Source organism: Marmota marmota, unplaced genomic scaffold (assembly GCF_001458135.2).
Source record: "Marmota marmota marmota unplaced genomic scaffold, marMar, whole genome shotgun sequence".
Lineage (NCBI taxonomy): Eukaryota > Metazoa > Chordata > Mammalia > Rodentia > Sciuridae > Marmota > Marmota marmota.
The window spans coordinates 17,099,874-17,123,167 of NW_026000242.1; positions in this window are offsets into that span (position 1 = coordinate 17,099,874).

A 23,294-nucleotide genomic window follows, 5' to 3' on the forward strand; every position below is an offset into this window, starting at 1 on the left:
ATTTCCCTTCAAACTCAAAATATATGCCTTTTAAAATTACACAAAGATCAATTTTAGTGTTCAAGGAAGTTATCATTTCACATGCATTTGACTGGAAATAGCCCAATTACAAAAAGAACATTACAATGTATAATAAATACTTATCATAGTTGCACTTTACATTCACTGCTATGTATTCAGCTGATGTCTATGATCTCATGAAGACTGTGAGTTTCACCAATGGCAGAAAAGTTGTCTAATTTTTGTTTCCCTTTGTATCTCCAATAGCTAGCATATGTATCTGACTCAGTATTTGCTTAATAAATGATAGTTTAAATTAGCAAATAAATGGATGAATGAATTACAAACTTTTATCCCTTTTTGTGCAAAACCTCAAAGGCTGAAAGTTGGGTAAACTGACAGAAAGGTAACAAATACCTCCGTCCTGTTAGGTGTGGAAGAGGGATCTCAGTAAAAAGATGATCATATGGAACAAGGATGCTCCTGAATAAATACACTATCCAGCAGTATGAGACAGAGAAGAGCACAGGAAAGTTGTGACATCCACTAAAGGAATTTCTTTATTCAGGAGTGGAGACTGATACAAATAATCATTGAAGTCTGTGTAAATGAGGTTGTCATAAAACAGTGTGGTGGGCCAGAATAAGGGATTTGAGAATAACTCAATGTGGGGAGCAGGCATGGGTAAGGAATAATAAAGCCTCATTATTTTGGGAGGGGTATGGAGTGGGTACTGGATTGAACTCAGGGGCACTTGAGCACTAAGCCACATCCCCAGCCCTATTTTGTATTTTATTTAGAGACAGGGTCTCACTGAATTGCTTAGTGCCTTGCTTTTGCTGAGGCAGGCTTTGAACTCACGATCCTCCTGCCTTAGGCTCCAATAAAACTTCATTGTTGAAGGAAAGTTCAGATGCCTGTATTATTCCTCCCAAGCTAGATGGAATGCAGCTGGCCTCTAAAAGTGTGGGGACCAAGCAGAGATTTAAGATAATTTAAAATCAAAACTATTCTGCAATAAAATCATTCTCTCTCTGCTCTTTGCACATTCCCAAGCGACGATGCTGCTTCTGAGATGCCATTAGATTTTTTATTTTACATTTCCTTTGGTTAATTCTTCTTCATTGATGTCATATCCTTGCTAGCAATCTTCAATGACAATACAAGGCCTGGGCCTTCTAAATCAAACCTCCAAAGTCTCCCCTCCACCTTTGCTCCCCTCTAAGCCCTCTTAACACACTAGACTATGTTATTCATTATGCCTAAAATGTGCCTTTCATTCCCCTGCCTTTGCTTACATTTTTTGATTAATTTAACAAAAAAAATTAAGCAAGTGTCAAGCAGTATGATGGGGCCATAATTATAATAGGCAACAAGACATTTGTTGAGTGCTTATTTTGTAGGAGAGCATTGTACTGAGTACTTTCCACGAATTCATAATCACGTTACCTCTATGAGGTTAATCATATTGTGATTCTCATTTTAAAATGAGGAATCAAAGAAGTGGAGAACTTGATAAATTTTCCAGGATCACTATAAGTGGTAAAAAGTATGTGTAAAATGCACACATTTGTTCAACAAGTACATGAGTACTGTTTCCCTCTTATATAAGCTTATACTATGCTACCCATGGCTGGATCAATCTTAAATTTTAGTCAAACTGATCTGCTGCCTATTTTATGCCATTCTCTTCACTGATCCTATACCTTCCCACCTGGAAATTATTTCTTTCTCTTTGTGGAGACAAAGATAAGATGGAGTCTTATCTTTTCTTCAAGATTCCACTGGAAACCCTCCCTCCATGATAACTTACTTCTCTGCCTCAGTGCCCAGACACTTCTTCAGTGTGACCACTGTAAACAGGCTCCATGAAATGCTCAAATTCCAATAGGCATTACTTTTTTCCTCATTTTAACATGTATGTCAAAAGACTATAAAATGTCTAATGGCAGAGAATTGTATCATATATTTCATTTTATCATCCACAAAGCTTGGCAGTACAAGGCTTCTGGATGTTTCTACCGAGTTTGCAAATAGAACTTAGATCTATTAGTTGACAATAATGAAAATTTTCTATAAATTCCCAAACTGTTTAAAAGATACTATCTCTTCTTTTCATGATACATGAAATTGTTTCAAATGAAGTAGACTAAAAGGAAATAAAATATTATTTTGTTTTTGTGCCTAAATTTATTTAATAGCCTACTCAAAAGAATAACAACTCAAATGACTCTGAAGCAGAAGACCCATTTTGCCATTCTTATTATCGAACTTGAGGACACAGCCATCCTTTCAAAATGTGGCCCAATTCTCATTAAATTGATTTCAAAGTATCTTTGTTTCTTTTAATTATACATGTCCATCTATTTTCTGAGTCCTTTTATTTGACTTAAAACATTCCCATTTTCTGACAAGTCTCTAATCTCTTATAAGCTCCTCAGAGAAATTGAGTGACACTCTCTCTGTCACAGAATGTCACATGCCTACAGCCTCAACACCCCTGCTGAACTTGTACAAACTTGCTGATTCTCTTATTTGTGTCAGATCCTGGCCCCTAAATTTCCTTTTCCAGGCAGCTGACATCCAACTACACTAAATGTTTTGCCTCTGACTTTTCTCTCTAGAATATCAGGTCAATGGGGGGTCAGTAGCTGGCATTATTTCTCCTTTCTCTTTCTTTGTGGCCAAGGTCATGCCCTGGGAGACTGACAGCCTAAGTAAAGGGCAGATGGACAGTTTCCCTCTGGCTGATGTGAATATATGATGAACAATTGAAATAAACCAGAAGGCAGCTGTGTTTCTGAAAGAGCCCTCAACTCAGTTACAGGGACTGTGTGTACATCTCGGGTCTGTTCCTTAGCGTGAGTACGATCATGAGCAAGTTAGCACCCCTTTCAGAGATTCTCAGCTCAAGTACTTGTGAAATAAATATAGAAATACCTATGAGGCAGGGTTGCTGTGATAATTATACAGGGTAATGAATGCAAATATATGTAAATGGAAATAGGTACAGGAAAAATATAAATTTGACTCCACAATATTGGATTTCCCAGATCCTCCTTTCAGTTGACCACTGAAATAGAAATGGGTCAAAATGTTCCCTTACAGCTAGAGTCAACTGAAACTAATTAAAACCATGTAGAAGTTAAACCCTTAAGAATAGCCAAAAAATTCAGAACAAACAAAGTTTTGTGGGCTCTTAGAAAAAAAGATATGAGCTAAAAGAATAACACACAAAAAAATAAAAAATGGTTTCATTCTTCACCCAATTGATTCCATATTTCCTGTTTGCCCATCATAGCAGTTATGCCCTAAGGAGGGAAGGACATAGATAGGCACAGGATCAGGCTATCACAGCACAGCAGAACTATTACCAACTCAGTGTCACTATTAAGTGGATCGCAACACTATACTACATTTGTAAGTCACAATATGACTTCTGTAACACATTCTATTCATGCTTGGGAGTCATTTTATATAGTGCTATGTGCAAAAAATAATAAAAAAAAACCAAAATGTGCCCATTTGATCCCGAGCATCACAAATTCTGAAGCCTCCAGAACACTGATTAGATGCCTAGAGTCCAACTTGTCCCCCTCCATGGATCCCACCCCCTGTTATTGTCTAAGGGTCCCAAATATTTTTTATGGGCAATCTCAGCATGCCAATACACTGGCCAACAGTACTGATTTCTACATACTGACCTAGGCATACATATCATATCCAAAGCAGGCATTTGGGCAAAGTTTCCCTCCAGCACTGGTCACAGGCAGCATCATTCCCTAAGGTCCCTTTTTGAAGGCATAGGAACCACTCCCCATGTTGCATACCTGGAAGAGGGTCCCCTGGCCAGGACTCTGTAGATTAAAAATATTTTCAATATATGTTGTTTCACAGTTATGAGACAGAGTAGCTATTACCCCAAATTCTGCTTTTTGAAAAAATAAGAGGTAAAAGAACATGGAAGCAATGCAGTCCCTTTGGGGAGATTTAGGCTTTCTGATATTTCTGCAGTCAGGCCCTCAGCAGAATGGGAGATGAGTCATCTGCACTGACTCCCTGTGAATACTGAAACTGAACTTTTTTCTTGCCCAGCAAGTACTAGATGCTTACTATAAGCAGAATTATCGACTAAATCAGGAAAAAAAAAATCCACATATGTGATTGAGAGGACAATGATTTTTTAAGTTTAAAAACTTACAGAATTACTGGTCCCTCAAGCACTAGTAGACTCAAGCCCAGTATTTTATAACTTCACTAGCCCCTATTTTAATTCTTAAACAGCTATATGTTTTAATTCCCATATAGGTATAAACCCATGCTAAAGGTCTTCTATTGATCACCTCTCTGACAGAGCAACTCACAAACCTCATTTTAACTCTGTTTATGGGTGAGAAAACTAAGGTTCAGAGAGGCTGGGTTCTTTGGTCAATAGACTTTATCTATATACCACTGAATCTATAAATCTAAGAAAGAAATCTACACAGGGGAAAAATTCAAGTGCATGGAGTTAGCTGAGATTAATATGGTAAAATGTTGAATTTAGGCATTGAACTCATGTCTCTCGATTTGGCTAACACTGCAAACTTCAAGGTAGCTTTCTGTTCAGATAAATCAATATATAGAATCATAGTTTCTTTGATGTTTTGATTGTTCTTTTTAGTTATACATGACAGTGGAATGTATTTTTGACATATTATACATATATGGAGTATAACTTCCCATTCTTGTGCTTGTACATGATGTGGAATTACATTGGTCATGTATTCATATATGAACATAGGAAAGTAATGTCCAATTCATTCTACTATCTTTCCTATGTCCATTCCCCCTCCCTTCCCTTCATTCTCCTTTTTCTAATCTAAAGTACTTCTATTCTTCCCGACACCCAGCCCCCCTTATTGTGAGTTATCATCCACATATCAGAGAGAACATTCAGCCTTTGGCTTTTTGGGATTTGCTTATTTCACTTAGCATGATAGTCTCCAATTCTATCCATTTACTAGCAAATTCCATGATTTTCTTCTCTTTTAATGCTGAATAATATTCCATTATGTATATATAACATTTTCTTTATCCAGTAATCTGTTGAAGGTCAGTGAGGCTGGTTCTATGGTTCTATTCTATTGTGAATCGAGCTGCTATAAACATTGATGTGGCAATGCAACTATAGTATTATGCTGATTTTATACATTTGGGTATAGACCAAGGAGTGTGATAGCTGGGTCAAATGGTGGTTCCATTCTAAGTTTTCTAAGGATTCTCCATTCTGCTTTCCAGAGTGCACCAATTTTCAACCCTACCAAAAATATATGTACCTTTCCCCCCACATTTTTGCCAACATTTATTGCTACTTGTAGAATCACAGTTTCTTAAAAACATAAGGATGTTAGAGTTTTTACTGCCTTCCAGTTATACATTAGTATAGTTAATAAAATGTTTTATATTATTTGATGTATATACAGAGGTCCACAGGCTCAGTCAGATTTTAAAAAATGACAAGCAATGGCACACTTTAAAATAAACCTGCATATTGCAAAAAATATAACAGTACTTATTGATTCTTATCATTATGTTTGAGAGTTGGGGAATTATTGTACACTAGAAAGTATATTTTCAAAGTGTAAATATCTCTTTTTTGTATTATCTAAGATAGTATGAAAATGCCCAAACCAGAATTGCTCTAGATATATCATCTTAATTCTAGCTAAAAAGTGATTGTTTTAAAGTGTTTACTTTCTGTAAAATACTTGAAGTGTATTAATTAGACCTACTTGATGAGTTTTTTAGGTTGATTTAAATAATACTGTATTTCTTAAAATACCTTATATACAAGGCTCTGAGTTAGGCACTGGGAGGATATAGGAAAGTAAATAAAATGGAATCTTGCTCTCCGGAGGCTAAAGGAGATGACAATAACTATAGCTCAAATCAGGAAGAAGAGTGGAGTCTAATATCAGTGATATCAAGAATATGCTTAAGATTTCTAAATACATGTCTCATAAGAGTGCAGAATTGTAGAAAGTATTTGTAAAATAAATTTTCAATGTGGATTTTGAAAAGTGAGGATTTCAGCCCTCTGAACTAGTAAAGAATCCATCCATTCAATAAGTGCCCATTAAACACTAATATGTAGCTCAAAATTATGAATACAGACATGGACAAAACATACAGAACTCCCTGCTCTAAAAGAACTAGTGAAAAAATAATAATTTGCAATGATGATAAAATATGGTGATTGTGAACTACATTGAACTTCAATAACATGGAAGGAGGAAGAACAATCTATTTTAGAGCATCAGGCAAGACCTACTTAGGTATCTAACAATTAATCTAAAATGTGAAGATTAAGTAGATGTTACCCAGGTGAAAAGAGCCAAGCAAAGTGTTTCAGACAGAAGAAACAATGTGCAAACACCCAGAAGTGAAAGAAAGCATGTGACTTCTTGAAACCACTTAAACAGGGTAGTTAGTTCAAGAACATGAAGAAGACCAAGAGATGTGACCCAATCTTGACTGTGGATGGACTTGTGAATTCTGTTTCTAGAGGGCAATAGAGTCACTGAAAGAATACAACACAGGTGTAACATGACCATATGTTTTGGAGAGAGCATTCCAGTTCTAGAAAGCAAAGAGACCAGACAGGAGGTTTATGGAATAATCTTAGAGTCTACATGACAAATAACAGTACCCAGGACTAGAATGATGGCAGTGGTATGATAGCAAATTGTATTAAAAATATTTAATAGTAAATAAATAGACATAGTAATTAATAGAGTTGGGGGAGTGTCACATTACTGTCTGAGATAAGTAAGACTGGGAGAAACACAAAAATGGAGATTGCTATGGCTTGCATAGGGTTGGTCCTCACCAAAACTCTTCTTGAAATTTGATTCACAATGTGATGTTGAGAGGAGATGAGGCTGCTAAAAGGTAATTAGATAGGGAACATCACCATCAGAAGGGATTAATGCCCTTCTCATCCCCAGAGAGTGGCTTAGGTCTTATGGGACTGGGTTGGTTACTGTGAGGGCAGTTTGTTATGAAATAGTACTATACCTTATTTTGAGCCTCTTTGCATAGTACTACTTTCCTTTTCCTTCTCCACCATGTTGTGATGCAGCATGAGGCCCTCAAAAAATGCCAACCAAATGCAGCACCATGTTTTTCTTAGGGGAAAAAAAAATGCATAGTCTCTTTTCTTTATATACACTCAATCTCAGATACATTATTATTGTAGAAAAAACAAACTCAACAGACTGTCTTTATCTCTTTGCTGGATGGCTTAAACAGAAGAAATTTATTTCTCACAGTTCTGGAGACTGGAAAGTCCAAGATAAAGGTGCCTATAGATTATCTATCAGGAGCCCACTCCCTGGTTCATAAATGATACCTTTTCACTGTGTTTTCCTATGATGGGAAGGAAAAAATGATCTCTCTGGGGCTTCTTTATTTCATTCATGAGGAATCCACCCAGTTACTTCCCAAAGGCCCTGCTTCCAAATACCATTAAACTGGAGATTAGATTTTATGATACAAATTTTGGAATTATACTCACAGTTTATAGCAGAAGAGAGCCATGGTGGATTTTGTTTTGAATATGCCTAGTTTTGAGACTTGTTCAAAACATTCCAGTGATGTGGATTTACAGGGAGGGCATTAGAAGGGGATCAGAAAAGAAATGAAGGCGTGGAAGGGAGAGATCTCTCTTTAGAAAAGAGTTCTGTTGGAAGGAAAAGAGCTGAAGGAGAGAGGTATGAAAATGTCAGAGCCTATTTGGGGCCTGGAAATCCTTGCCAGTGTAGAGTACATATCCACTCAGCTCCTAACATCACTAATGAAAATGTGAACCATTCTGCCCTCAGTTTGAAAAAGAAGTGAAAATATGTTCCTAAAGAAATTATTGTAAAGAACTCCAGGAACCCAAAATGGATAATATTGCCTGTCAAAAAGTTATCATTTTTATCCTCAAAGTTTGATCAGATCAAACTCAGAACATTCTCAATAGTGTCACGTTCTTCATCTAACACCCAATCATGATTCTTCTTGGAGAAACCCAGATTTTAGTTCAATTTTTTTTTTTTTTTTGCACTATGACTAGCTGCAGGAAAAAAAAAAGAATTGAAGGTACTATCTTTCTGTGTGCAATTTGAGGTTCTTTTCCCTCCTGTTGAGCCCGGCAACTTCTTGGTTTTAAACCAAAAAGGCAGTACCAACACTGACAGGGTATATTCTCAAGTGTTACCCCTTTTATATCATCACAGATATGCTGCATCCAGTACAGCTATAAGTAGTGCCCTCTGTAGAGGAAGAAAATAAGGTTTAGGAACACAGCCCAGTTTGGACACAAAAGCAGGTCTTACAATGATAGGACCAGACTTTTCCCCTTTGGTGATAAAGACTAAGGGAGTATTTAACCCCATAAATTAGAAGAAAATAATATTCTTCACATGTGTTATTGAACTCTACTTCCTGTAGGTAAAGTAGATATCAATAATGAATCATGGCATACTTGTCACTGATTCAAGATGCAGCCTCCAAATCCTTGTCAACATACTGCTTTTGGTAACTACTGTCTGTGAATCTGAATTGCATTTGATGAAATCTATTTTTGATGCTTATCCCAGGTACTTGTATTTTTAACCAAGTCTCTAAAAGACATATAAGCTTTAGATGCATTAAGTCATGACTGTTTGTCTGCTAAGGAATTATGAGATCTTAAAATGTCTCTTTACAAACCTGAGCTTAGTTTTCTTATGTTTTAGTCAGTGTTTGCATTGCTGTGACCAAAAAACCTGACAAGAATAATTTTAAAGAATGGAAAGTTTCAAAGGTTTAGTTCACAGACAGCCAAATCTATTGCTCTGGGTCCAAGCTAAGACAAAATATCATGGTGCAAGGGCATAGCAAAGGAAAGAAGGTCAGGACATGGCAACCAGGAAGTAGAGAAGGAGAGAGTTCCACTCACCAGGGACAAAATATAAACCCAAATGCACACCCACAATGACCTATTTCCTCCAGCCACACCATACATGCCTACAATTACCACCCATTTAATCTGTTCAAGTAGATTAATCACTGATCAGGTTATGCCCTTTTATAATCTAATCATTTAACCTCTGAAAATTCTTGTATTTTCTCTCACGTGAGCTTTTGGGGGACACTTTATAACTAAACCATAATACCTCACTTAGAAAATGGACAGTCTACAAAGTTTCTTTCAGTTCAATAGTCAAAAAATTTTATGAAACTCCAGGCATGGTGACAGAATGAGCTATTTTGAAGCAAGTGTGACTTTTTATGAGGATGGGGTACCAGGGATTGAACTCAGGGGCACTCAACCACTGAGCCACATCCCCAGCATTATTTTGTATTTTATTTAGAGACAGGGTCTTATAAGTTGCTTAGTGCCTCACTTTTGTTGAGGCTGGCTTTGAACTCACAATCTTCCTGTCTCTGCCTTTTGACCACTGGAATTACAGGCATGCACCACCACACCGGGCTGAGAGTGGGACTTTTCCATTGCTATGTCAGTGTCGTCTCATAGACTTTCCCTTTATTTCTTAACTCAGCCCTGATAATCATCATTTATCATTCAAAGCTCAACCTGGCACATACAGTGCTGAGGAATATTAATGGATTCTTTAAAATGTGATACATATACTAACACTTCTTTTAGTCTCTGATTAGGTTGTGATTAAACAGATTGCATACAGATTATGAGTCAGCGTCACTTAACATAAAAAAGCATAGATTTTGTGTCAAAGAGAGTCAAGTTTACATCCTGATTCAATTCTGGATGAGCTTTGTATCTTTGAAACGGATGTAAGGTAACTCATCTGTGATGTGTTGTTGTGTGAATTAGAAATAATGTGTATAAGCACTTTGTGTCACAGAAGGGAAGATAATTATGTTAAATATTAATACTTCAGGGATTTCCAAAGCCAATTCAAAATACCACATTGTTACTTATTTGTTCATTCATCTTGAAAATTTTAAATCCTGCCTGTTGGTTCCAGATGTACTCCTTAGAAAACTTGTAACTATTTAACATCAGCAGATCTTACCCCATTCCTATAAACTCTTCTGTGGAAAGAAAGTTTTGTGGTATGTAGAACCATGGCTATAATCTCTGGCATTAAGCACAAACAAAGCACATGCCCTGCCATAGCCACAAATAAAGGAATGGAATGGAATGTTTCTTGGGATCACCATCTGGATATAAACAGAGCTCAAATAGCTGATGGATTAATACACTTCCTGTTCTTGTTCTCTGTTCCAAAACCACCAGATAACTGGCTGTGTTTTAATCCCACATCTTGGTGCTAGAGGGAAGCTTTTTTTGAGACTAAATAAAATGTGGGCGCTCAGACTGAATACAATATTTATCCACTAAAAGTATCACTGTACATTTAAAAAGCGAATATCACTAACGAGAACTCAGTACCTTCAGATCCTAATAAAGCATGCTGAGACTCAGTAAATCAGGGTGATTAGAAAAATTGCCTTCTGACCCAAGTGTAGATAATAGCTAGTAAGTTCTGCGAGCTAAAGAGCAGAGAGAGGCAACCATGGAGCTGCAGACAGCAACTCTATCCCAGCCATGCCTGTAACTTGTCAAGAGACTCAGGAGAAATTACTGCTCCTAAACATCTTTGATTTGAGTAGCTGTAAACCGTGGGCAACTATTAAGAGTTATCACAAGCCACATAAAAGAGAATCACTGTAGAAGTCTTTTACCTCTTTTGTTAGGTTGAGTCCCAAGTATTTTCTTTTATTATTGTTTTTGAGGCTATTGTTAATGGGGTGGTTTTCCTAATTTTTCTTTTGGAGGATTCATCACTGAAATGCATGTATTTTATTTATGGGTGTTGATTTTATATCGTGCTACTTTGCTGAATTTATTTATTAGTTCTAGAAGTTTTCTGGTGGAGGTTTTTGGATCCTCTAAGTATAGAATCATGTCATCAGAAAATAATGGTAGTTTGAGTTTTTCTTTTCCTGTTCATATCCTTTTAATTTCTTTCATCTAATTGTTCTGGCTAGAGTTTCAAGGACTATGTTGAATAGAATTGGTGAAAGAACACATCCCTGTCTTGTTTTAGTTTTTAGAAGGAATGCTTCCAATTTTTCTTCATTTAGAATGATGTTGGCCTTGGGTTTAGCATAGATAGCTTTTATAATGTTCCTACTATCTCTAGTTTTTCTAGTGTTTTGAACATGAAAGGATGCTGTTTTTTGTCAAATGCTTTTTCTGAATCTATTGTGATGATCATATGGTTCTTACCTTTAACTCCATTGATGTGAGGAGTTACTTTTATTGATTTCAGTATATTGAAACAACCTCTCATCCCTGGAATGAATGCCACTTTATCATGGTGCACAATCTTCTAATATGTTTTTGTATGCCATTTGCCAGAATTTCATTGAAAATTTTTGTGTCTATGTTCATCAGGGATATTGGGCTGAAGTTTTCTTTCCTTGATATGTCTTTGTCTGGTTTTGGCATCAGGGTGATACTAGCCTTATAGAATGAGTTTGGAAGTATTCCCTCCTTTTCCATTTTATGGAATAATTTGAGGAGTATTGGTATTAGTTTTTCTTTGAAGGTGTTGTAGAACTCAACTAAGAATCTGTCTGGTCTTTGGCTTTCTTGGTTAGTAGAATTTTGATGTGTCTTCTATTTCATTGCTTGAAATTGATCTGTTTAAATTGTGTATGTCCACCTGATTCTGTTTGGATAGATCATATGACTGTAGAAATTTATCGGTTTCTTTGAGATTTTCTATTTTGAGTATAAATTTTCAAAATAGTTTCTAATTATTTTCTGCATTTCAATAGCAACCACTCTGAAAAGCATTATGAAGATTCCTTAGAAAACTTGGAATGGAACCATCATTTGATCCAGTTATTCCCCTCCTTGGTCTATACCCAAAGGACTTAAAATCAACATAATACAGTGACACAGCCACACCAATGTTTATAGCAGCTTAATTCACAATAACTAAACTGTGGAACCAATCTAGATGCCCTTTGATAGAAGAATGGATAAAGAAACTGTGGTATATATTCACAATGGAATATTACTCGGCCTTAAAGAATAACAAAATTATGGCATTTGCAGATAAATGGATGGAAGTGGAGAATATCATGCTAAGCGAAATAAGCCAATTCCAAAAAAACAAAAAATGAATGTTTTCTCTGATAAGTGGATGCTGATCCATAATGGGATGGGGGACAAAGGGAAGAATGGAGGAACTTTGGATTGTGTAGAGGGAAGTGAGGGGAGGGGAGGGGATGGGAAAGATGGTGGAATGAGATGGAAATTATTACCCTGTATACATGTATGATTGCACAGTGGTGTGACTCTGCATCATGTTCAACCAAAGAAATAAAAAGTTTTTTTTTCCATTTGTGTATAATGAGTCAAAATGCATTCTGCTGCCATTTATAACTAATTAGAACAAATTTTTTTAAAAAAAGAAAAGGAGAATCAGAGGGTTGGGAAGTTCAGTGAATGCGAGGTGATGAGAAAGAACATAATGATGGATTTTTAAAATCAAGACTGTTCCTGATTTGATGGTTGCTGCTTGTGAGCTTCCTGCCAAAATACATCTCTTGAGGATCAGCTTCCCTTGATACTCCCAAATGCCAATCAGTTGGGATTTTTCTCTTAGAATTAAAACATTGTGTCTCTCATAATTTTATTTTTATCACCCAGTTAACCCACAGGAGGGATAAGATATGAAGAAAGCTTTTTAAAAAAAAATGCATGTGTATAACAGAACAATGAGAGACAAAAGACAGATCCATGGCAATAGAGGTGACATGGGTGGAAGGGTATTTCAGAAGACTGAGGCATGGGGCACAATGGCAGGCTCTGGGGTAACCTAGGGAGAGAGCAATCCAAGCAGGTGACAGGGAAAAGCTGCCGAAGAGTTCTTGATAGTTGGAGTACAAGAATTGTAGAAAGCTGAGAAGGGTCTCTCCAATGCAAGTGGGAAGGGGACATAATACCTACTTCTTATACAATGGCAGCAATTTGTCCATGGTCAAGGAACCAGACTATAACACTAGATCAAAATTGTCCTTTGCCCTTCAGTGGCATAATGCCAGTGCAACATGATTTGGATAAGGATCTTCCCTTCTCTGAATCTTGCTTCCCTAATTTGTAAAATGAGAAGACTGGAGTGGTTGATCTCTGGGACTCACTATAAGTCTCCTATGCTGTCAGGAAAGACAAAAGCACTGCAGGTGTGGGCTGACTTCCTCCTCAAAAAGGCCTGGCTGACATCAGCCATCAGTCGTGATGCTTTTCTGCTGAGCTCAGATACGGCCTTGGCATCCTTTATAAGTAGATAACCACTAATAATATCAGAGTTAGCCAGGAGTCAAAATCCATTTTCTATCACGGATGTATGGATTAAAATTCTTAAAATATCTCAAAGACTCACAAATGATGACAGTGGCTCCAAAACAAAAATTTGATTCTACCCCAATAACTAACAAAATTCCTGTAGAGATAATAGGACTGGAGTCAGCCACAGGAGGTGGAGAAAAGGCAGATGCAGTCAACAGATACCTGAAGAGATTTGAAGAATCTTGAGCAGAATCTTGCTCTCCCATGCTGATCCACACCCACCTTCTTGTTCCAAGGTTTAATGTCTCCTCTGCAATGAAAGCTACTCTAAAAGTGGTCCAAAGAAGGAAGCCATGTAGGATGGATAAGAGTTGAACGACCTGGATCACATTTGACAGTTGAACTTTGGGTAAATAACATCTGAGCATTAGTCTCCCTGTCCTTGGATTGGAGATTACTTTGTAGGATTGTTGCAAAGGATAAATTAGATAAATTAAATATTATTTGAAAAAATAAAAATAATTACACAAAAATGATGCTTGTAGAAGCCCTTCATTAGTTAATGCCTTTGGAGAACTTATTTGACAACCAATTAAGATAAAAAAATGAGCAGCAAGGCAGTCATTATGGTGCCAAGGAAAGGAAAACATAGGGACAAGAGAGGAGGAGGTATAGTGACAGTGGAAATGTTTGGTTCTAGGACATCAGTGAACTCTGAGCGAACACTGCTGGGGTGGGGGTGCACTCAGAAGTTCTGTTCCTTCTGCTCTTGAGCAAGATGTTGGTGGGGAAGCAGTTTGTCAGTTCTTCTCTCCAGGCACCTAGAACAGCTGCCTCTTCTATGACAATGAATAGAGAATGTGAATGCATATTCCTTTCAGTTTTAGAAATTAAGCCCTGTAGGCCTACAGGAGTCAAAAAAAAAAAAAAAAGATACAACTAACCAGAATTGTGTCACTACCTCTCTTGCTATGTATTTTGTATGACTGAGTGAGAGGAGTGGTTTGGGAACTTTTAGGGGAAACAAAGGACATTCTGATAAAGTGGAGAGAAAAGTCAGAGAGTGAGAGGGCAAATAGAAGCCACTGTTCACTCTACTTGTATATAAATACATGGTGCAAACTGAGACCTAGCAAACTTAAATAAATTCTCATGAATGCTTTGTGATTTCAAGACTATAGTAGGAAAAAATCAAAAGTTCTTGAGTCTTGCATCAAAGATGGTACTTCTATCAAAAATCTTGATGGGAAAACATCCCAAGTCACTTGATTGTGTGTGTGTGTGTGTGTGTGTGTGTTGCTCATATTGAACCCAGGACCTTGTGCATGCAAGGCAAGCACTCTACCAACTGAGCTATATCCCCAGCCCCGCAAGTCACTTGATTCTAAATCTTGTTTTGGTTAAGTATTTTATTCCTCTTTTTACAATTCAGACCAAAGAAGTTCAGAGTAGTGAAATAGGTAGTTGAGGGTAGTTGTCATATGCACTCATTTTCCCACATCTTCTGCCACTACATCATAGAGTAAGAGATCAACAGATTGCATAATTTCCCAGAGAAGTCAAAAGTTAGAGATAGAAAATGAAGGAGACAAAGTTCTAACTGCCTATTGAACATAGGCTCACCAATATATTTGTATTTTTTAAAAAACAGGAAATGTTGAAAGGGACACATACTCAGTTTGCTTTAGAAAATCAGAGAGTACTTCAGGGCACTATTGAACTGTTTGTCCTTATCTTCTCTTTTCATTCTTGACAACACAATTTTTACACCAAGGACTTCAATATAATTCTCAAACAATCCAATGGGATCCAACTATATGACAACATAATTTGGTGGTTTTTACTCTGACACCTTGTGGATGAAACACAGTGAATGATTCTGCTAGACATATTCAAGGTCATAACAAGAGATAGTGGCAGGTCCGAAGCAGGCAGAAGAGAAGAATATCTGAAGAAGTAGAACCTCACCTAAAATAGAACTTGCTAGAATATATGCTCTAAAGGTGGGTGTTCTGCAGGATAATGGTAGAAGGGTGGCAGAAGGGGCTGAAACTAACCCATCTCTGTAATCTTTCCTATGCCTAGCAGTGTACTTAGCTCATGCCATACTCACAGAAATGTGATTTTTAAAAATTGACTTGAACCCAATCAACTAAACTAGAGATTATTTACTGATGGCACTGCCATAGCCGTGACAAAATGAAAACAGGGACTTCTAAAATAAATGCAGTGTTCACATGGAAATTAAAAAATAATTATCACTTTCAGAAGCACAATAACCCAATAAACTTTTCCAGAAGAGTAAAAGTGAGAAGCATGTGAAAAGACCCTCTATGGTTATATACAAAGAACTCAGTTTTGCATTTAGATTAGAGAAATCATGATTATATCTCTCCCAGATGGAATCACAATTCAATCCAATTCCAAACTGTATGTGTGTATGTGTGTGTGTATGTGTGTGTATGTATGTGTTCCCATATGCATGTGCCCATGTATGTGTGTAAATGGATGTTTTAAAAAACTGACAGCAAAATATCCCCAGACTTCTGTATTTTGGAACCTTGGAAAACAGCTTGGGTCTATTTTGAGAAATACCATGCTGATAACCCTGAACTCTTCTGCAGATGGAATTCAGAAAATGTTAAACATGAGATAATTTCAACTCCATAGAGAGAACTACACTATAACATGGATGTGAATTAGCTAGCACTTCTCAGAGTTTCCATAAGAAAAGTATTCAGTACACTATTTCAACACCATAATCTCTTAGTCACCAATTTAGTTTCCAAATAATAGCTCCTATTGATTCATATTTGTGTTACAAATAGGAACAAGTCACCACCCTTTACTTCCAGGAAAATCCCTATTGAAGTATGAACTTGGTCAGTAAATAGTGATAACACAATCTACTAATTGTCACAATCAAATCAATTTTATAAAATGTGTTTGAGTGACACAGAGAAAAAAAGGGTCATTCTACTCACTCAAGTGCCAAGTGTTTTAGTCAGCTTTCGCTGCTGTGACTAAAAGACCTGACAAGAACAACTGTAGAGGAGGAAAGTTTATTGGAGGGCTCATGATTCAGAAGTCTCAGTGCTTGGAGAGCCAGCACCAGGGTACCAGGTGAGGCTGAACATCATGGTGGAAGAGTGTGGCAGAGGGAAGCAGCTCACAGGATGGTCAGGAAGGAGAGAGAGAGAGAGAGAGAGAGAGAGAGAGAGAGAGAGAGAGAAGAGATCAAGCTACTTGATGCAAATAAATACCCCAAAGTCACAGCCCCAGTGCCCCACCTTCTCCAGCCACACCCCACCTGCCTTCAGTTACCACTCAATTAATCCCATCAGGTGATTAATTCACTGATTTGGTTAAGGTTCTTGTAACCCAATCATTTCTTCTCTAAATCTTCCTGCATTGTCTCCCATGTGAGCTTTTGGGGATCACCATATCCAAACCATAACACCTAGTATGGACACAAAGAGACAGAGCTTTATAACAGAGAAGATCTGAGCATTTAGAGCCACAGCTGAGTTGGCTCTGAAGCCTGGTTGTCACTTACTAGATGTGTAGCCCTGAGTGATCTGGGCTACTTTCTGGCTTTGTTGCCTAATAATCTGAGAGGAAAAATAAATACCTGTTCACTTGATTTCTATATGAACTGAATGAGATAATTACATTTATTAGTTAGCATTAATCTTAATAATTGGCAAGTAGATTGTTTAAATCTAAAATATAACTTTCAGGACACAATGAGAATTAGAATACAGACCCCATTGATTTTTTTTCTTATATTATTGATGATGTTCTTGTATAACTTCCCTGAATTCTATGAACTGAATATTTATTTTAGTCAGTTTTTTCACTGCTGTGACCCAAAGACCTGACAAGTACAATTTTAAAGGAGGAAATTTTATTTGGGGGGTTCACAGTTTCAGAGGTCTCAGTTCACAGATGGCCAATTCCATTCCCCAGGACCTGGAATGAGGCAGAACAGTGTGGCAGAGGAAAGCAGATGAGAACATGGCGCCAGGAAGCAGAGAGAGAGCTCTGCTCAACAAGGACAAAATATAAACCCCCAAGGTACACCCCCAGGGACCCACCCATTTCAGTCACACCCTACATGCTTACAGTTATCATCCAGTATTAGGGGATTAACACACTGATTAGGTTAAGACTTACATAACCCAATCATTTCACCTCTAAACCTTCTTACATTGTTTAGGGGACACCTAATATCTAAACTATAACAATATTCCAGCCTAGTCTGTGGCAAAACACTTCTCAAAAACAGACTGATGCCACAAACAAGTACTGGACTCAGAACCAACCCCCTCAGCTCACAATCATTTACAACTTTAATTGCATCTTTTAGAGGAAGTAAGCATAGTTTGCCTCATAGCTACATATGTGCCTATAACACCAAAAAAGAAAAATATTAAACACCAGTAAACAACAATGTAATAAGTACTGGTTTGAACGTCAAGCTTAAGGAATGAACAATTATCAAAGGAGCTCAACTTGGAATAATACATGTAAGGTGCTGTTCTGTGGTGTTTTATGTGGAAAAACCATAAAATGGGCTTACTACCTAAATTATGAAACTATATGAAAACTCAGAAAAGGTTTGCGAATCTATTGAGATCCAAATCAAAATAAATATCGGAGGAAGATAGTCCTGGCTGTGGCATTAGGCTGCTCAAACTTGGGGCAACCTTGACCCATAAAAATGTTAGTTTCCTAAAATATATCCCAAAACCTTAATGAGCACCCAAAAGCATGCCTTGGGAGTGATAAAGGCTCAGCTTTGTTCTTGCTCTAGACTTTAAAATCCTAATATCTAAAGCTAATGAAGCAGTTGAATTCAGAGACTAGGATAAAAATCAAGCCTCAGACCTGGGAGAGTTCTGTATTTAGTTCATTTGAAGTACAGATTGCAGGACTATAAACCTCGTGTGCTGTCTCTCACTCTTTTTCTAGAATATATTTCAACAGATCATTTAATATAAGGTGTTACGTGACCTGGAACAGTACCCTTTTGCAGATTAGGACTAATTGGGCTTTCAGTTGCATTTGACTATGAAGCTGATGACCTCCCTAACCGGGAGGAGCTGGCTATTTTTAACCACAAACACAGAGAAAATGCATGGACAAATATGAAAGAGAATTTTTACACAGGTAGACCTCAGAATGCTTAATGTTTAAAAGGTTTTTGTTTGTTTTGTTATTGCATGGGAATTTCTTGTGTTAACTTTAGAAAGTAACAGGAATGGGAAGCCTGTCCCTAATTAAACTACTTTAGTTTAACCAGCAACTTGGCTCAGAGTAGGTCTTTTTCCTCTCTTCTCTAGATTCTTTATATCTTTAAACTGATACTTAAAAATTGTGTGTATAGAGTACCATGTGAGGTTTCAATAGATGCTTACATTTTAAGATGTTCAGATCAGGGTAAATGTATCTATCTCCTCAAACATCTATCCTTTGTGTGTGTGTGTGTGTGTGTGTGGTGAAAACATTTTAACTCCTTTCTCCTAGCTCTTTTAAAGACATGGTACATTACCTTTGTTTGGAGTCACCCTGCTGTACAACAGAATATCAGAACTTATTTCTTCTATCTATTACTTAGTACCTTTAGATCAACCTGTCCCTGTCCTTTCCACTTAACTCTCCTCAGTCTCTGCTAACCACTATTTCACTTCTCAACGCCGAGGAGATCAACTTTTTTAGATTCCATGTATGAGTGAGATAATATGGTATTTATTTGGCTATGCCTGGGTTATTTCACTTAACATCATGACCTCCAGTTCTATCCATGTTGTTGCATGTGACAGGACCTCATCTGTGGGAGGCCATCCTTGCACATGATTGAGTTACCTCCCCATCTGGGTGAGAGGTGCTCAGACAATTTCTCTTTGTGTTAGAGCTTTCCTCACCCTTTTTGGGTCGGAGGGCTTGACTGTGTGGAGGCCTGCCTGACCACAGCCCTCGAATATCCAGTCATCTCACCTGACCTTGGAACACTGCCCCCCTTAACCTTCATTGGATGGGATTTTCCCCAGAATTTTTTGTTCCCCAATAACAGTCTTCTCCCTGGTGCACTTCTCTCTCGCTAGCCTCTTAAGTAAACCTCGCTACTTCTTGGGTAGCTTGAGGCTGGGAGTTCCAGGAGCCATCCTGGAGCTGGTTTAAAGGTAATTACAAAATTACATATAAGAGGAAGTGAGGGGAAAGGGGAAAAAAAACAAGAGAGAGAAATGAAGTACAGTAGATGGGGTAGAGAGAGAAGATGGGAGGGGAGGGGAGGGAAGGGGAGGGGGATAGTAGAGGATAGGAAAGGCAGCAGAATACAACAGACACTAGTATGGCAGTATGTAAAATAGTGGATGTGTAACCGATGTGAATCTGCAATATGTATACAGGGTAAAAATGGGAGTTCATAATCTGCTTAAATCAAATGTATGAATTATGATATGTCAAGAGCTTTGTAATGTTTTGAACAACTAATAATTAAAAAATAAATAAAGAAAAAAATAAATAAAAATAAAGGTAATTGGAGTCTGTGTCTTGAATTTAAACTCCCTTAGGATTTTCCCACATAGCCGGACCTTAATATATCATCTGCGCTGGCCAGGGACTAAACTCATTCTTTTCTGGCTGTATAGTGTTCCATTGTGTGTACATACCACCTTTTATGCATTCATCAGTTGATGCCCTCTTAGTTTGTTTCTATTTCTCAGCTATTGTGAATAGTGTTGCAGTGAACAAGGGAGAGTGGATGTGGGGAAAATAGCTGTGTGTTAGTTTTTGGATAGATATTATTCAGTAGGGAGGGAATAATTAATGATGGGTGAGAGAGAAATAATTCTTATTTTGTCCCCTGCAATGGAGGAGAAAGAAAAGCTTGTTCAGGAGAAATCTCAATGTGATTTGGGGTGGTCAGGGCTGGGAGTCCTCATGCTTCTCAGAATACAAGGGTGAGCATGCATTTTCCTGCCTATTGTGGGGTTTCCAGCACCCTGCCAGAGTAGATTCCTGCTCAGGAGGTGTGAGCAGCTTGAGAAATAGAAAGTCTGAAATAATTAGTAAGAAATAGAGACAGTGCCAGAAATTAGATAAGTCGAGTGCTTGATAGGTCTTCCAGTCCTGATAGGAGCTAGAACTAAACAACTAAAAAATGGTTCCTGTTCTTTATTTAAGCAGGAGTACATCAAAGTTTCAGTGGGAGGAGTCTGGGTGCTTGCTTCTCTGTGTGGCAGGGGTATAAGTTGATTGGCATTTTGGCAAGCCACACCCATCTCCCAGAGATGTGTGGCTCCAGCATGTCAACCCATCTCCAATGCTGTGCTAAACATTTTTTTTAAATATATTTTTATTTGTTGATGGACCTTTATTTTTTTTACTTATATGCATTGCTGAGAATCAAATCCAGAGCCTCACACCTGCCAGGCAAGTGCTCTACTACTGAACCACAACCCTTTTGATGGAGCTACATAGGAATCCACATGAACCAAGCATTCTCAAACCAGCAAGGTTCCTGCTGGGAATTCCTGATCCCAGGTTTTCCTGCCTAATGGCTTCTACATTGCTTTGGTTCACACACAGTTCACAGATGGCTCCCAGCACCTGTCACTGCAGGAAGAACTATTCACTACTTGTGAATCCTAGGTAATACAGGAAATTTGAGGGAAAAAAGTTATTGAGCTAGTCCAATACTGTCTGGTTGCAAGAAAGAAAGCAATCAGAGATCTGATGCCTCAGTACTCCAGACCTCACACCAAATTGTACCAGCCCTATCTTCCTTCTGTAGGAATTGTGGCTTTCCTTAGCAGGAACTCAATAAACGAGATTTTAACAGCACTGGCTATTTTAACCCTCACAGTACCAATGAGAGAAATACCAATCTTCGAAATGATGGCACTGAGGTTCCCTGTGGATAAATAAATTGCTCCGGAGTTTTGAACTGAGCTCTGACTGACATGGACCTGAGGTCTTCCTCTATAGTCCGCCTGCTTCACCATCCATCCCATCCCTTCCCTTGTGTGTGTCTTACTAGATAGCAATTGCAGAAGAGACTCACTTCTCTTCCCCTAAAGGAAAATAGTTTTAAGATTTCCTCGAGTGGAGAGGGCAAGTGTTGAAATGGATTGACATGTTTATATGCAACAGGGACACAATTTTACTCTGTAATTAATTAGCCTGTGAACACTGATAAATGTACATTTTATGACGCCTTCAAAAATGCTATTTGTATGCCTAACAATTACTCAACATATCACAGCAGCTTGAGAGTCCAATATTTAATTAAAATAAGAACTACCACTGATCCTTAAGAGCTATACAACATTTTCAAGAAAGATACACAAAGTCTAGGTTTGCCCAACAAAATCACACAACAAGAATTTTTTTTTAAATCACACAACCACTTTATTGTGATGCAGAGATTCAAACTCTTGACATTAAAGTCTATGGCTAGTTCTTTTTGTACGATACTTGTTGTGTTAGCTTTTCATCACTGTGACCAAAATACCTGAAAAGAAACACATAGAAGAGGAAAAGCTTATCTGGCGCACACAGTTTCAGAAGTTTAATCCATGGTAAACTGAATGCATTGCTTTGGGCCCAAGGCAAGAAAGAACACCAGGGCAGAAAGGCACTACAGGAGAAAGCTGCTCACCTCAGGGTAGCCAGGAAGCAGAGAGTGAGAGCCTAAGGAGCCAGGGACAACATATACAACCCCCAAGGGCATGCCCCCAGGGACCTGCTTCCTCCAAGCCTGCTCCATTTACTTACAGTTACCACTCAGTCATCCACTCAAATTATTAACCCATCAAATAGGTTAACTCACTGAGTAGGTTACAGTTATCATAATCTAATAATTTTACCTGAAAACATTCCTTCATTGTCTCACACTTGAGCTTTTGGGGGACATCTCAGATCCAAATCCTATATCTGATCACTAGCTGCTGAAGACCATTGATGTTCCTACCACCTCACTCTACCATGTCTCATCTGGCAGCCTGCCTTTAAAATTATTCATTCATCAAGTACAAATTTCTCCTCTCTTATTAGTTACTATATAATGATTGGGAATGTAATGATAACCATAAGCAGAAAAACTAACATAAAATTAGAACTTTGATTAGCGTCTTAAAGAAGTCTATGATGCTGCTCACATTTGATTGGGGCATTTCATATAGTGTGAGGGTAAGGAAAGGTTTCTTTTTTTTTTATTGGTTGTTCAAAACATTATAAAGCTCTTGACATATCATATTTCATACATTAGATTCAAGTTGGTTATGAACTCCCAATTTTACCCCAAATACAGATTGCAGAATCACATTGGTTACACATCCACATTTTTACATAATGCCCTATTAGTAACTGTTGTATTCTGCTACCTTTCCTATCCTCTACCATCCCCCCTCCCTCCCCTCCCATCTTCTCTCTCTACCCCATCCACTGTAATTCATATCTATCCTTGTTTATTTTCCCATTCCCCTCACAACCTCTTATATGTAATTTTGTATAACTATGAGGGTCTCCCTCCATTACCATGCAATTTCCCTTTTCTCTCCCTTTCCATCCCACCTCATGTATCTGTTTAATGTTAATCTTTTCTTCCTGCTCTTCCTCCCTGCTCTGTTCTTAGTTGCTCTCATTATATCAAAGAAGACATTTGGTATTTGTTTTTTAGGGATTGGCTAGCTTCACTAAGCATAATCTGCTCTAGTGCCATCCATTTCCCTGCAAATTCTATGATTTTGTAATTTTTTAGTGCTGCGTAATACTCCATGGTGTATAAATGCCACATTTTTTTTATCCATTCATCTATTGAAGGGCATCTGGGTTGGTTCCACAGTCTAGCAATTGTGAATTGTGCTGCTATGAACATCGATGTAGCAGTATCCCTGTAGTACGCTCTTTTAAGGTCTTCAGGGAA